Consider the following 17,335-nt stretch of genomic DNA (forward strand, 5'->3'; position numbering starts at 1 on the left):
GTTGCCCTCCGCGCTGTGCTCGGTGCCAGCTGCAGAAGTTGGCCGGCAGCGGAGCTTCGCACAAACCTCTAAGTTGCAGCAGCAGCAGCAGCAGCGGGGCTGAGCACAAGAAGAGGCTGCGACTGCAGTATTGCCTGACACACTTTCCTTTCCCCCACCCCCTCTTGGCAAGTGCTTGCAGAGCCTCCAGCACCTTTCAAGGCAATGTCAAGCTGCTGTCAAAGCATTACACTGCTTCCCAAACACACACACAGTGCTTGTAAGGGAGTATTGAAGCTGCAGTCTTGTGTCCTGCCTACAGCGTTTTCTGAAAACTCCGTTTAACCCTTTCTTAGGAAGGGCAGAGGAACCAGCACCGGCAAAACGCATGCGAGTCCTGTGCTAGGATTCAGGTGAGCAATGGACTGCAGCGAGGGGAGGCTTTGGGGGCAATGCTGGTCACCGGCTGGGTCACAGGGAGTCCTGCCCTCCAGCACAGCATGCTTCATGGCTTCCCCCAAAACAGCTGGTCCTCCACCGTGGGTGGAGATAGGGTACTGGACTAGAAAGAAATTGTTGTAATAAACCAGTCTCTGCTGCCTTTGCTATTAAAATGAAAAATAAAGTATGCTGACTTGTGTTGGAGATACAGAGCATGAGGGTGATGCTACAGTCCCAGCCCTGGGGTATGCAGCAGGGAAGGCAGCAAGGGTGTGCGCAGGGCTCACATCCCACCTGCAGCACCATGCAGGTCCCCATTTCAGTCGAGCTGTGAGACACAAACCCTGTTTGTACCAACCAGCCCACAGCTTACACCCAAAAGGCAGTTTTCTCCATAGTCACTGTATTCCCTTGGGAACCAGTATCATCTATAACAGCGAGGTTATAGCCACGAATGGTGAAGAGAGAGCAAGACAAGCATGGTCTGAGGCACAAAGGCACAAAAGCCATCTACAGTTTTGTATAAGGGTCCAGTCATGTTTGGAACTCCTACTAGATCTGGCTGAAAGTAGTCAAGAGGTTACAAATTTAGAAGGATGCTCGTGGAGGGGCAGCAGGGTTAAGTCTTGTTTCCACTGGAGACAAATCAGCATAAATCAAAAGGGCCTGAACACATCTGGATGTGCCAGCAGGAAATTTTGCAGGCCTAGGGACCCTAACTCTGTGTGGCCCATGTGGAGAAGGAGAACTGGGTTTCAGGCTAACATCAGAGTTCTTGCTTGGATTGAAATGCAGCAACATCTCTATTTTGGTTTGAACTCAGCTGTTTCACATGCAGACAACTTATACAAAAGCAATAAAATTACTAAGTAAGAAAATCCTACTTACAAAAGAGATATTTTGGTCCATAATTTGTTTTTAAGAAGTTGTTCAGTCTGACAATAGACTTAATTAGTAATTGAGCTGAAATTCGTAATTAGAAATCTTTTCACACAGCTATTAATGCTTTTGCTGCAGAGAAATCTCATCTTAAAGGAAAAAAACATCTCCAGTTGCACCACAAATTCAACAAGAAGCTGCTAATTTGAGAATAGCCCACTGCTTTGGATGCCATGAAATGGACATCTCCAATAGGATGTTTTAAAGAAAAGCTGAAAGCAATCATTTATGTTTATGCCACCATAAAATTCTTCCCAGAATATCTGCTGTATTGAGAAAGGGTATGAGAGGGCAGGTCTACTACACAGTTGAAGCTGCTTGGTTTTGTGGGCAAGAACTGGATGGAGCTGCCCCATTTTGCTGCTATTGGCGGAAAAAGAAGAGGCTTTTTGGCATTTCAAACCCAGAATTTTTTGTGGCATTTGTTGAGCTGGTTGGCAAGAGCCCAGTGCACCAGGAGCCTGTAGAGAATAGAGATGTTTACTCTATGGTTTCTGGCCAAAACCCATAAACAGAACACTTTCTTCATGTTTCAGGTGGCACTATATTAAAACCAGTTGAAGTGAACAGCTTGAGTTTCTAATGGGGAAGGAAAAGGGTACATGGCACACACCAACAAAATTAGGCAGCCCCAAAAGACACGTTATGACATCAAAATATATAGGTGTCATAAAAAAGCGTGAGGCATCAACCTAAACTATGGCTTGATAAACTCAAGGAACAGCATGTAGAGCTTTGATTTTTCATGAACAGTCTGTACATTCTCCTGTACCTCTTGACATTAACTTTATGCTTGTGTGCTCGGAATTAGCAGCTATCCAAAAATGCTCTGGCAACATCAACTACATGCAAGCCTCATTCTGGCTAATGATGTTTGGTTTTTACCCACGCGCTATGCCTATTGGAAAAAGAAGTTAATTTGCGGGGGGGGGGGGGGGGGGGGGGGCACCAGGGAGGATGTTAAAAAAGTCTTTCCACATGAAAAAGGAAAAAAAAAAATCTCAGTTCTGCTTTCTTGGCATATACTGATCTCCTATTACCACCCTAGGACTAAAGAGGGTGTAGGGAATGCTTTCTTGGGCCCCCTCTTCAGTATAAAATGCTGAGCTGAAAGACAGCAGGGGCTGAGGACAGTCCATGGCTAGAACAGCTTTTGGGTGGTCCCTATTGCAAACATCCATCCGCACTGGCTCTTGGCTTTCATCTACACAACTAAAGAGGCGATACTAGTCAATAGGCCACCAGTCTAAACAAAAGCGTATTTAATCATCTCAGGAACAGGCTGACCTTTGAACAAAATTCTTTTCTTGTAAGTAAGGAGTAGCTACCCTTACACGCACACACATACTAGCACTTAGTTTATCATTTCTTGTACCCAACACATACTGTCCTGCTCTTGAACTTAATATATCTTTCCCCAGAGCTAACTTACAAATCCTCCCAGAACCTTGGTGGGAGTGAAGCTGCAAACCTTACATGGCCTAAATTGGTTGGGATGACATTTACAGAATACGCTTTCATGCAAACAAGACAGGGAGGACGGCAGAGGGAAGATCACAGGCTATTCAGAATATCAATGATTTAGTCTACTGCTTGATGGGTATTTGTTCCTGCGATTTAAACCATTACTTATTTAACCACATCCAAAAGCATCCTCGTCAGAAGTCACAGGACTGTGGAACACTCCAGCAAGATCCTGAAATGGACCATTTAGCATTGAACATGCTCTGAGCCTGGGAGAACATGGAGAGGATCTTACATCACTCCGCATTAGGAAGTCTCAGGAGACTCTCTGAAGACAGCTGAATGAATGTAATGAACAGTCAGCCACAGGAAAATGATGAGGAAAAACAGCCAACCACACACACTTACAGTGCACAGAGAAACACCAAAGTTCTAACCGCATATAAAAATCATATTAATAGCAACAGAAATTGCTTTGGGTTAGGGAAGGTACAGAAGAGACTGACGCAGATGCTTTTTATTTCTTTTAAATTCAGATCTTAAATTAAGATTTTACATTGTCATCTCCTTCTCCCCATCCTACTTCTTCCATCCAAAAATATACGCCTGCACATCAGGGGTCTATGTGGGGCTGGGGACCCCTGTTCCTGCTCATCCACCCTGTCAAGGCTTGTTTCTGGCACAGCAGAAAGCAGACCCAGTGCTTCAAAATGTCTTACTGGGAAAGCCAGTTTTTACTGCAAACTCCAACCCATCTCTGCACAAAATCAAGAAATTGGAGAGCCTACACCCTTCCTTGATTGATTTTTGGTTGCAACAGACAGGGAGGAGGAGGAGGGACAAAGGGAAGATCCATCACTTTTTTGGTGGAAGAGACTTCACAGCTGATTACCCAGCTATCCACTGGCTGAACATTTGCTCCATCTCATCTGCTCCAATTTTACAGAGTTGTGCTTATTTAGAAACCCCAGACAACTGCATGCCAGCCTGAGGCCTGCAGTGGAGCTCATCTTTGGTCTAAGCAGATGCCCTGTTTTTCACAAAGAGACCCAAAATGCAACACACTATTTTATTAATATATTTTTATGAGAAAAGGAGAAAGGACTTTAAAAAAAAAAATCTTGAAAGAAAACGGTATTTAAACAGTTTAATAATGGAGTCAGAGAAAGAAGTCCTTGATTATTCTTTCCTTTAAGTGCAAATTCCACCAGCCAGTTCTAAACATTAATTTATTACAGGTAATGAACACTGAGAGATAAATTGACCCATCCAGTAGGCAATTAGAGCCCTTGCTGCATGCACACACGCAGAGCACCGAGACAGAGAGCGCTGCTAGAGTACTTCAAGACCGCCATCCATTCCCTCCACCACCAGAGCACAATAAAACAGTTGCTGTACGTTCTTCTGCTTAACCATTTCAGAAAGAGATATCCACATCTGTCATTGCCTGGCAGCACTGCGGGGGCGCGGTGGGGGAAGACACCGGTGGGGAAGGCAGGATGCCTCCCGAAGCTGTGATTAACGGGAAGAAGGAAGCGCCGCAGTGACCCCTTCTCCGCGTGACACCGGCGCTTTGGCGTTCCTCGAATACGCATCTCGCCTGTCCGCCAGCATCCCTAACTGGGCTGAAATGCACACCAAAGTAATAGGCTTTTAGTTCAGGAAAGAAACAAAGCTCAAAACGGTAGGTAACTGGAAGTTCCGGCTTTTAAAACTGAAACTTTTGGCCTGTTCCCAATGACCAAAGTCCCTGGTCAACCTCAGCAGATCTCCCTCCCTCCTAACAGTGGGGGACATTTCCTTCCCTATTCCATGGAGATGCAAGCCCAGGCACTTGAATTTTCACTTACTAAATTTACAAATAAGTCAGTGAGTCTGTGTCTGGGACAGCACTGGTTCTTTCTCTCCAAATCAGTCTAGTATTCTTAATCAGACCCCTGGCAAGAAATTGTAACCTGCAACAGCTCAGCCCTTTCCTTTTGCAAGCGACTAAAAGCCAAGTGAGTTACCTAGATAATTTTTAGCTGAATAGAGGAGAGAAAACATTTTGTCCCAACTTCATATGGAAAGAGGTCACCATACGCCACCAAAACAGCATTTAACTCCCTTGAAAAACTTCACTGACTGGTCTCAGCCAGATGACAGAGCACAGCAGTCCTCTAAAATTTAAGGGTCTGTATGTTCACCTTAAAAATACATATTCAGTGATGCTTTACATTTGTTTTCTCCATGTGTGTTCCTGGCAAAAATTCTTTTGTGGAACAAGAGGAATAAATGCGTGAGAACATGCCCCTGAGTAAAACCCAAGGGTCAAGTCACTGGGCTAACAAATGAGACGGGATGTACCAGCATCATTACTAACAACAGCAAATTGAAGGGACTGGACTACATAAGAGGGACTGTCACAGAAGAAAAATAGCTATACAGATGTGGGAATTAAAAAATTCTAACCCAAAACCCAAATGAGAAGAGTATGCTGCCATTTTGAGTAGTCTCAGGGATTTCTTTTAACAATTTTAGGTACAACATCATTTCAGATCCACAAAAACATACATCACCATGGTCCTGATGGTGACTTCATGCACACCTCTCATCCTTTTCTCCTGGCCTCCCTTCCCCCATGGTCTGTCTTGCTACTGGGGCTTTTCTGAGTGAACCGTAGGGTCAGGTCTGTGCTTTCTGCAACCATCTGCCAGGGGACATCATATAGCTAGGTAAAACAGACATTCCAAACAAGAGTCAAGAGCCATAAATAACAGGCACCATCACCAGAATCATGCCTGTAAGCCATGCCCCCACCAAGGCACACACTGCTTCAAAGCATTTTCCAACATTTCTGGGTTTAACCTCAATGGTTAACTTGCCTCCTCCAAGCAACTCCTCCTTACTGCACCCTTTTAGCTAATAGTCAGTGATCTGAAGTTGTGAAAACAGGTCCAAAACCCTGGTAAAAGGACTTGTGATGTTCAGTCCATGTGGGAGGAAAAGCACTCTGAACTCTGGGGAGCAATTGCATTTATGGCTCCTTCAATCATACTTCAGGTTATGCAATGAACAGCCCCAGCCCCATTGCCCTAGCTGAGGCCATAGAGAGTTGGCCCTCAGGGCGGCATGGAGCACATCTTTCTCCCTTAATACTGTATATATGCTATGCCATTCTTTTCTTAGTCACTGAACATTAGGAGAAACCCCACAATTTACCGCAACCTCTGGATTTCTGGATCTGGGTAATCAGAGCAGGACACTACAGGGTTGGGGACTCCAGCACTGATAAGAGGTACAGTGGAAGACAAATAAGCTGCAAATTACAAGATCCTTTATTCCCCAGCCAGCTCTAATGATACAAAAGAGCTCGTTCAGGGACCTTGTTAGCAGAGGTCATCACAACAAAAGTGAATCTCAGCTTTCCAATGTTTTTTTAAGCCAAATGGAGATGAGCTTGACGAGACACAGCAATAAGGAATGCAGCAGGAGGTTAATGATCTATCGGCAACCACCAGCCATGGATGCCAGGGCAAGGTGGAAGTTTATGACCTGGTCCAAAAGGAACAGAGCTCTGGAAGCTGCACACATAGCATCTGAAAGTGGGTCCATCACTTTCAGCTAGACAGAGCATATTTCTCCCATTTATCTCTACCTCTGTGGCTGTGTCGTACAGAAGAAGCACTTTTTCTGGGCAAAACACACACCCCCATTTGGGGATGCTCCTAATTGGCTTTACTTTTTTTTTCCCCTCAAATCTTTCATAGCAATGTAGCTAGCAGATATCAAATAGCCTTGGGACACAAGCAAAATCCTCTTGAGCATGCACTGAACCAGCTCAGCAAAGAACTACATGTGAATGGAGGAACCATGCAGAAACGGAGACCAAGAGCAGCACCATGCAACTGGAGGAAACCAAAATGCCTAATAGCTCCCACCTTCTCACTTTTAGTGATCAATGCGCCAGAATGATAGCAAGTTGTTTACAGCTAAAAATCTGGAGGGAAAATAAGCATCCAAGTTCTTCAGTGGCGGGACTGGTTCCCAGTTTTAAGGTCATTAAACCACTCCAATTTACAGTGACTACATGGCAGCTGCACTTGGCACCTCAATATCAGCACCAGTGCTGCCCTGGCAGGGCCTGTTCATGATCTCACCTTGTGATGGGTTAACCCTGGCTGGATGCCAGGTGCCCACCAGAGCTGTTCTATCACTCCCCCTCCTTCTCAACTGGACAGGGGAGAGAAAATATAACAAAGAGCTTGTGGGTCGAGATAAGGATAGGAGAGATCACTCACCAATTACCGTCACGGGCAAAACAGACTCAGTTTGGGGAAAAATTAACTTGATTTATTACAAATCAACCGGAGTAGGGTAATGAGAAATAAAACCAAATCTCAGAACACCTTCCCTCCACCCCTCCCTTCTTCCCGGGCACAACTTCACTCCCGGATTCTCTACCACCCCCCCAGCAGCACAGGGGGACGGGGATGGGGTTTACGGTCAGTTCATCACACGTTATTTTCTGCCGCTTCATCCTCCTCAGGGGGAGGACTCATCACACTCTTCCCCTGCTCCAGCGTGGGGTCCCACCCACGGGAGACAGTCCTCCATGAACTTCTCCAACGTGGGTCCTTCCCACGGGCTGCAGTTCTTCACGAACTGCTCCAGCATGGGTCCTTTCCACGGTGTGCAGTCCTTCAGGCACAGACTGCTCCAGCGTGAGCCCCCCACGGGGTCACAAGTCCTGCCAGAAAACCTGCTCCGTGGGCTCCTTTCTCCACAGATCCGCAGGTCCTGCCAGGAGCCTGCTCCAGCGCGGGGTTCCCACGGGGTCACAGCCTCCTTCGGGAACCCACCTGCTCCGGCGTGGGGTCCTCCACGGGCTGCAGGTGGATATCTGCTCCACCGTGGACCTCCATGGACTGCAGGGGGACAGCCTGCCTCACCATGGTCTTCACCACGGGCTGCAGGGGAATCTCTGCTCCGGTGCCTGGAGCATCTCCTCCCCCTCCTTCTTCACTGACCTTGGTGTCCGCAGGGTTGTTTCTCTTACATGTTCTCACTCCTCTCTCCGGCTGCCAAATACCGCCGTCCCAACTTTTTTTCCTTCTTAAAAATGTTATCACAGAGGCGTTACCACTATCGCTGATTGGCTCGGCCTTGGCCGGCGGCGGGTCTGTCTTAGAGCCAGCTGGTATGGGCTCTGTCGAACACAGGGGAAGCTTCCAGCAGCTTCTTACAGAAGCCACCCCTGTAACCCCACCCGCTACCAAAACCTTGCCACACAAAACCAATACACACCTCTTCAGCAGAAATGCTGTTTCTTCTTTGTATTTTATTAATATCACCAAGAACGAAAATAGTGATGGGTCTGTATTAGCAGCTAGCCAGTATCCACCCTCCTTCCCCACTATGGGTAGACAGTTTAGATGAAAAAAGCTCCTTCACATAGACCACGTAATCAAAAACAGAACAGAGGAAACATATTCTGCTATAGACCTTTGGATATAGACAGAAAATGGGGAACCTGCACTTCTGCCCTCCAAAAACAGGACAACAGTGCCACAGCTCAATCAGCCCAAGTGACAGCAGGGACCTGCCTCGCGGGAGCAGAGGTGTGAATGTGTTGATGGAGCTGCAAAGCATGTCAGCATCCCTGAAACCCCTACTACATTACGTGCCACAAGAGCTCAGGTCTTTGCAATAGTAGGGACTGAAGACTTGTTCCTCTTGCTCCAAAAGGACTCGGCGCTTGCACCCTAACAAAGGGTCCTTCCAGTAGCAGGGATGTGGGCCATGCCACATCTCACCCCAAAAGAGAAAGAGAGGCAATGCTACAGCTTAGTGCAGCCTGAAGGACAGGTCTTAACATTTAGTCAGCACCCAACTCCACTCCTCTCTGTGGGAAGAAAAACCTCTGCATCTTCCCCTTAAAAGATTTATCTTGGCACTGGTCTTTTCAGAGGCAACGCTGCCAACACAGATGGAAAAATAAGCAAGTGGGTCATCAGTCTTAGCAGTTGTCACACAGTTTCTTTTCAATGAGTAGCAGTGTAACAATGCATTAACAATAAATGAAATGCCATGTTAACACTAATTTGCATAGTACTGAGCCACAGTGCTTTGCTTCCTCTATTCTCCTTCCAAACTCTCCTGACCTGCATATGAATCGAGATGAAATTTAATTGCTGGGGCATTCAGCAGAATCACTGAATTCCTGCTTAATGAGGCTTCATTTGTACTCTGTTGCATCAGACACCTTCTCTCCAAGGTGCTGTATTAACTAGTTCAGATGTAAAATATTTTCCAAGGCATATTTTCATATGGATTTCAACAAAGAAATAGCAGGAAAAGCGCTGACTGCAAAAAGACAATGTTAGTATCAGTAGCATGATAAGGCCAGCGAGATCCCAAGAGCACCAAGCCATATTCCTTAAACAAAAAAAGCTTTAATGGCTTTTATATCTGCTCTTACGCACTACCATGCAGTATCTACACTGTGCAACTCTTCTAGAAGAGGCAAGGCAAAGCTAGGTGGGACCTGGCCAAGGTCTACATGGGAGACAGCCAGGAACTAGGAGCAATACCAATAATTTTGGTGACTCAGAAAAAGCACAGCCCACATTGCAGCCAGGATTCAGAGCACTGGGTGGTTTTGCATTCAGATAACTCATTGAGTTTACCTCATTCAGAAGTCGTTGGCCATGGCCAGAGGGCTAATTTCCATGTCAGGTACCTCAGCCTACGTAGCCGAGCAGTTCCCTGAAGGATCAGCCTTTCTTGTCCTTTTTTGCTTAGATGTAGCACAGCCACTAACAGCAGCACAGGCATGGCTGTGTTTTAGAGCCACGCGTAGTGACCAAAGCCACAAGTCCCCTGAAACACAGCTGATCGTGTTAACTTGTAGTAGTATGGGAGGCAAGGCTGCACGTGTGGCGCAGACAGGGATACACAGCTGAGGGGGCACACCGCAGCGGTCAGCACTGGATGAGGCCACGAGCTGGCTGTCGGCTCCAGCCCAAGCCTCTCACTCCCACTGGGTCTGCAGCACAGACGACGCTGAGCGACGCCAGCGCTGCACTCGTGCAGTAGCTGCGGGAAACGGGGGGGGAGCAGATCACAGTAAGCAAACAGAGACGAAAGAGGCACTGCAACGCCACAGGGGTTGGCGTGCAGCTTTCCAACATGGGGTGAAACCAGGTCAGACTGCCTTGCTGCTACAGGAAGGCTCCTGGCTCTACCCAGACACCCCGAGGAGTGATAGCGGCTTTCAGAAGTGCTCAAACACACAGATGTCTTCAGAGTCGATCAGCCCCATGTTTTGGGGCAAGGTGTTTCCATCTGCTGGTTTGGCTCCAGCTCCAGCTTGTGAGGTTTTACCTCCCAAGCTGGGACAAAGCAAAGCCACACACAGCTCCAGGTAACCCCCTAGTGCTGGGACCAGTGATGTATAAAGAAGTATTTTGGCTTTAGAGCATGTGGAGCTCCCCGAGGGACTGCAAATGGCTTGTTATTGCAGGCTTGCAAGATGGGATCAGCCTCCCTCCTCCCATGTGGGCTCCCTGGGAACAGTTACAGCACGCTCATAGCAGTATGTAAAGGTTTATCCTTTTACTTGTGAGTTACAGGAACCTATAAAAGTACTGCTTACGGCTCATTCCCAGCATGGGTCCAAACGACAACAGTGGATCCATACTAGTTGCAACAGGCCAGAAGACAGACCACGACATCAGTTTGCCATTTGCATTATAAGGGGAAAGACTGGGGACAGGGTATGGCGCAAGGCAGTCCTAATTATCCCAGGGTAGCTAATTATAAAGGATGTAAATTGACACAAATAAAACCACATGGTCAATAATAGTATTTTTTAAAAGCTGGAAATTTTAGCCCATTATCTTTCCAGCTGAAAAGCTTTAATTGAAAATGGCTAATCTTCCAGTGGGTTCAGGAAGGGTTTACAAGCTAATTGCTCTCTTTTCTTTAGGATTAACACTGTGTTTTGTGAATAGGGGTGGAGGGCAGCAGATGTGCAGCCTTTACTCTCTTTAATCCAAATGCCCCCGCTGCCACAGATGCTCCCAACGCTGTGCAGTGGCATAATGGAATTGCTTTCTCGCACATAAAGTGGTTGTTCGGAAATGAAATACAGCTATCTATTAAGAAGGGAACAATAAATTTCCTCCACCACACATCCCCATCACGAAAGACACAGCATTGGCCTGTAAAAATCCCTGGTGGAAGTAAATCTTGCAGGAGAGAGAGCAGCTAACAGATGAATTTACCATTCTCCTTTCGTAACTGGTAGCTGGTATCATTTGGACGTGGGCAGAAAAGTCATTACCCCGCAGAAGTCAGAGCATGATCCAACAAACTTCAGGGTGGCCAGGACCTGGCTGATAAGCTCTAGGCTGGAAGAAGATTTAAAAGAGCTGGTGGGGAGAACAACTGCCTTCCATTTAAGTGGAGAAAAATTGCTTTTGTTTTGCTAACCACAATGGCAACTACAACCTATCGCTCTCACAGGCTGCAAGTAAAGTTACTTGGTAATCTTGACTACCTGGAGTAGATGGCATTTGCATTACATGAGAAAAAGGGGTTGGCCTGATCGTGTGATCTCTCTGGAAGAGATGCACTTCAGGAGGGAGAGAAGGATCCCTAATAGCAAAGGCAGAGTGACCCCTAATTCTGAGAAAGGGGGGAGGGGGAGGAAAAGCACGTTCAAAGACATCTGAAAATGAACAAAATCAGATTGTGACCATTCAGCTCTTGCTGCTGCAGGGCAAGGAGGACTGAGTCCTCCTTCACATGAAGTCTGCACCACCACTGCTCAGAAAACCAGGCATCTAGCACCTCCTTGCAAGATCCTGCCTACGAGGAAGGGGGTAACACACTCATTAGCAAAGCATTTTTTTATATTCCCATTATCAGGCCGGGGAAGGCCACACCATTAGGAGTAACAGTGTGTCAACCCACCCTACCCAGACTGTAGCTCAGAAAAGCAACAGAGCACCTGGGCACAAAAGGTGCAGGGAGAAGGATGAAGTGATCAGTGTTTGAATCAACAGGAAAGCAAAGCTAATGTTTTATATCATAAAGGCTTAGCAGTGCTGTTCAGAACAAGAGCAGCACCTTTCAGGAAGGCGCTAGGGAAGGGATCCATCCCCACCTGTATGAACTGTCTAACAGGAGAGCATCACCCTGGCTTCCTACGATGGCCAAGGAGAAAGACATCTTTTCCTAGAGAACAGTTCATCTCAGGTCCCTTGGATTAAGTTCCTGACTTTAGCAATCTGTAAACTAGGGAGAAGATTCATCCCGTTTGACAGAACAGCAAATACAGCTCATTAACTGCTTCCCCTATTCCTCCTCCCCCTAAAATCTAGAATTTCCTGCTGAATCACTATCAAAAGGAACATACTAAAACCCAACAAGAAAGCAGTACAAACACCACCCATACAAGAGTTTCTCAGTCAAAACCATGGCAGCAGGAGACACAAGAGTCCAGGGAATGGGTACCAGACACAGAAACATCAAAAACTTAACTAGTTTTTAAAAACTGAATATGCATAAAGTTCAGCTGAATATTGCCTTTTCAAACCCTTGCCTGGAATAGTCACTAAGCCACTATCCTAAATCAAGCCTTTCACTAGCTAGAGAAATGGAATATTTAGTGTTCAAATGAAGACAAATTGTTGCCAGTCAAAGCATCACATTGCATTCAGCAGTGATCTCTATCATGCAGAGTATTTCCTCGACTAAGGGAGAAAACCTTCAGAGCAAGCAGATGACAGACACGCATATCATGACCATATGACAGTATTAAAATCTAGATGGATGCCGAGATATTAACGGCATGGGTTAGGAGGGGATATTTTCACAACTCTATTAACCCAGTGACCCAGTTTATGAGAAAGACACCTTCTCATTTGTACCTTTTGATTACACATGAGAAGAGGCAGCAAGTGCGCACTCTGCTACTTCAGCAGCCATTTGCATGCTGAAACACAGTAGTTACATGTGCGATAAGGCAATAAAAGTTAGAGATCTATTCATTTTTGCCATAAAGTTTAGAGCAATATTTAGAGCAGAGCTGTTACCTCAATATCTTATTTCCCTGTGCTTTCCTGGACGTTGTTTCTGCTACTGAAAGGCACAGGAACTGCTGCAGAAGTTCACTCTCCAGAGCTCCACTTCCTACTCCATGAGTGTTTTTCTGTGCAAGGGCCACTGGGAACAATATTGAAAGGCTCGCGGCTGCAAACCTTATTACTCCATGAAGATGAACACACAGAATCCAGGCCAGAATCAACACTGGAAGAATTATTGCCAAGAAAACCAAGTTTTGAAGCTGTACGCTTGGCAAAAACATGCTTTGACTGCCCCCTTTTTTTCCAAAGAAAAAAAAGAGAAAGAAACACAAAGAGAAAATTATTTTCTGAAAGCTGTAAAAAGAGCTATGAAAACCAAGTTTTGCTATCTCCCACCTTCATATTAGCTGACATCCCTGACACACAGTAATAACCAGACATACTGCAGACAGAAACTAACATTACAGGTTTAAAAGAGCTCCCTAGAAAAAGTTTTTTGTAACAGAAACATTCTCTCCAATTACTTACAGAATGGTAATTTAAGAATATTTATTCTCTAAAATATATTGTACTATAAAACCCCTTCACTCAACTATTAATTTGTTGCTAAGAAGCAGTACAAGGCTTAATAGGATGTGGAGGTTTGAGTGAAAATTATGCGGTTCCTCTCTGTGTAGCTGAGAATTGTTGCATGTACGTTGGGTGGGAGGGAGACAACAAGAAAATAGGTCTTGATCAAAATGATTAGGCAGAGCAATGAAGCTTACAGGTGCTCTGAACCAACAAGCAATGCCTGAGGGATGGACTGCAAAGGGGGCATTAAAGCTTCCTTGCAAGTTTCAGGTGTAACCCTGCAGCAACTGCACGCTTCTGGAGAGCATCGCGTGCTAGACTGATAGTGGCCCAGGCATAACTGACTAACAATTACCTACATTTTCTGTGATTTTCCAAGGTAATTAAGAACTGGATTCCTTTAGGAATAGCATTTGCCTCAAGCCCATTGGGGTGGTTTTTTAGGCAGTAGTTGCACCATTGCAAAGGATGTTTGTGATCTGAATTGCAGCCACATTAAATACGCTATTAAATATACAAAGCATCGTGCAGCCTTTGTTATTCCCAGAATGACTCATTCCTGGTGTAAAGTGATTTAGCCAGAGGAGAAGAGTGCCGGAGCAGGAGGGTGCAAATGCTCTTCACAAGTCGTTCCTGTAGCTACCACACCAGTCCTCTCCCAAAGCCACGCTCTCCTCTGCCATCTTCTCTGGTGAAAGCCTCCATCCAGCCTCCTCTGGAAGCACTGCCAGGAACAAATCCCATGGACAAACACAAAAATACTCGCCTTACTTGGGAAGCATCTGAGAACATAAGCATTTACTGGGACCACGCAGGGTGAAGGGCTGGGAAGGTAAGTGCCCATGGCCGTGCCTGGTCCCTGCTGGGAGAAGGGAGATGGGCACATCCATGCCAGCAGCCCCTGCATCTGCTCAGCCCACCCCTGGCCGGGCTTTGCCTCTCTGCAGAGGGCAATCCAAGTGCACCAGCCTCCCTCGCTCTAAGAAGAACGTATTTGGCAGGATTTGATGGTTGAGCATAATTCCAGATGAAACAGGCCAGATTGAAGGATTTCTGCATAATTAGGAGTATAATACTGTATTTAAGAGCCTCCTAAATATCCACAGTTAACAGAGGGCAGCGTGCTCGGCAGAAGCCCATCTCTCATCACAAGGGACTAAAGCTGGCACTAAGTAGATGCAGATCTTCATTTTCATTAATACCTCAGCCGCCCAAAAGCAGCCGCAGACAAAAGTCCTTCCCAGAATGGGCCAAGTCCACAGCAGATCTCCTCAACCAGATGCCCCGGCTCAGAGGCATCCAATGTTCCCAGAGCAGCAAAGAGGCTGTGCAGGTACCCAGGCTTTGGGGAAGTTTCTATAGCAACAAGATGCAAAAAGAATTTAGGTGTTTACATGGCGCAGCTGATTTACACCAGCATGGCTATGTTTAAATCATTGAGGCTGAGGGAAAAGCCTGAAAAAATAAGGTGCAATTCCCTATCAGAGGAGTTTTGCTGTTCTTCACTTCATCCCCACAAGTTTTTACATCTCAGATTTTGGGTTGATAGGTTACTTTCCTGTTATCTCTGCCAAGAAGGGGAGGGGGATGCTTTCTTTATACTCCAGCTGTTAAAAATCCATGCAATCCCAAATTTCCAAGCTTTCAGAAAGACCTAGTCCAGACAGTACTGCAAGATACAGTCTTCTCCAAGCAGCAGGTGAAAGTATAGCGGTTACAGGGCAGTATCACTTCTTAATGAAGTAGAGAACAACAGGACAACTATACATACACATTTTCTAAATATGCATCCAGATTTTCTGCAAGGTAGCAGCAGGCAGCACCGTCATCAGCTCTTCCTCCACAGGGCACTGTGGTACTAGGGGAGCTGCAGGGATGGCAGACCTCTCCACTGAAACCAGCACCATCCTGAGCAGCGGCAGTAAGCCAAGAAGTCACAGATTTAAGGCTGGTGGGGACCTTCCCAAGCATTTTCTTGGCAGCCAGCAGACACCTCCCTGCGATAAGCTCGTCCTCGCACCACTGCAAGGAGGATCCAATTTACTTCTCTAGCAGAAACCCAGGACAGAGGTGCCAACACTGCCTCCTCAACAGGTCAATCTCAATGCTCAGATTAAAGGCAAAACCTTCCTGTCACCCCAGTCCTACACTACAGCAGCCGCTCCTCCACATGCTATCGCTCTGTCTGCCCCTGGCTAGGCAGCCTCTGCTTTTTCAGGAGGGATGATTGCGTGCAAGTATGCGCTGCCAACACACAACATACCTGCACTAGGGAGGCACCGTTTGGGGTAAAATTTGAGGCTCTGCTTTCATTGCTGTTTGCAGCCCTGCACACTCCAGCCTCACCACATTGCCTATAGCACCGCCTGTCCCTGAGCCCTGGGGTGACAGAGCAGATTTACGGGCTAAGAAATGAGATGCAGACCTGTATCACGGGATGGAGGAAACAGCAGCTGCAAAGTTCACCCTGCCATCGGGACAGCTATGACTTTTCCTAAGACAACACTGCTGCCCATTTGCTGTCACAGCTTCCCTCCCTACCCCTTTGCCTTCCTACAAAAAGGGGCTTCCTTAAGGGCTAAACTTTGACTTTTGCAAATGAGAAGTTTCATATTCTTCCATTTTGAAGTAGCAAAAGTTCCAAGGCAAGTGAGAGGTGACCGATCAGGGCTTTCTCTCACCTGCCTTGCAGATGAAAAGCTCCTAAGGGACAGTGCCACAAAGCCTTCCTCCCCCAGCAAGTGCCACCTCGTACACCCTCCCTGGAAACACTTGCTGGAAGGCAGCTGAAACTTTAAAACAAAAAACCAAAAAAAAATGGCGAAAAGTACGGGCAAGTAACAGGAAGCATGGGGATTGAGGAGACAGCAGATTAATAGCCTGGCATTAATGGCAGTTTAATAATAGAGCTGTCACAATACGAGAGATTTACTAATTGCAGAGTCATTTGCTATGGTTTCCCATCAAGCTGCCATTTAAATCGCTGTGCAGTTTTTAAGATGGCTTTCGAAATGGGGGAAGGGGGGAGAAGACACAACACCCACAGTACTTACGCAGCTAAATTTAGGAAAGCATTGTGTTTTCTTCCAGATGAACAAGTCGATGAGGACAGCAAGGAAGGAGCCAGCATTACTGCGAGCCCAAAGGAGCTGGGGGGCAAGTACATATTTGTGTCTGATCCCGCCCATGCAGTGAGCGGCTATTACGTCTGGGGACAAGGCTCTGACCTCAAACTAAGCCCTAGTGAGTTTTACATAGCTTTAACCAGTGACCTACTAATACCTCCAACATCTCCCCAGGCACCGAGCTATAGCTCCAATGCGTCTTTTTGCAGAATTAGTCAGCACCAGTTTTATGGGCAAAAAGTCATGTTACACCACAGATATGAGAGTCATGATCTTTTGGGGCTGTTAGCAAGGAGGATAAAGTGGGTCCTTCTTCTACTGACTTTAAAGTGAGCTGTAAGCCCCTAATTCATATGTTCTCATCACGCAAAGCTTGCATTATGCAATGCTCAACCCGAGGCATGCACAGCTATTTTTGTTGGGGGAGCCTGGTGAGAGCAGGCTGCAGCGAAGGAGTGCCCTCCATGCCACCTCCATGAGTCAGTTCCTCTCCATCCTGTCCCTGAGGCCACCAGTGCAAGCCCAGGAGTGATTCACAGAGCTGCAAGTGCTTGGGTCCTCCTGGACTCATGGCACCAGGGTTGTAAGAGAATTGAACAGGTTGAGAAATTTTTCCAAAAAAAATCCTCCAGGGACAGTTGTTATCCAGTGGAAATACCTCATTCCAGTTAAAACTGATGTTCCTCAGCTTTGACCAGAAACCTTTCAGGCACAGCCTAGAGGGAATTAAAGCCAATCCAG

General features: G+C 46.4%; 1 protein-coding gene across 2 annotated transcripts in view; it reads right to left on the minus strand.

Annotated features, from left to right (window-relative positions):
• Positions 1-17,335, minus strand: part of GRIP2 (glutamate receptor interacting protein 2) — a 294,431-nt gene that overhangs the window by 89,562 nt on the left and 187,534 nt on the right. The window lies entirely within an intron of this gene.

The sequence above is a fragment of the Harpia harpyja genome, chromosome Z, assembly GCF_026419915.1.
Source record: "Harpia harpyja isolate bHarHar1 chromosome Z, bHarHar1 primary haplotype, whole genome shotgun sequence".
NCBI classification, from domain to species: Eukaryota; Metazoa; Chordata; class Aves; order Accipitriformes; family Accipitridae; genus Harpia; species Harpia harpyja.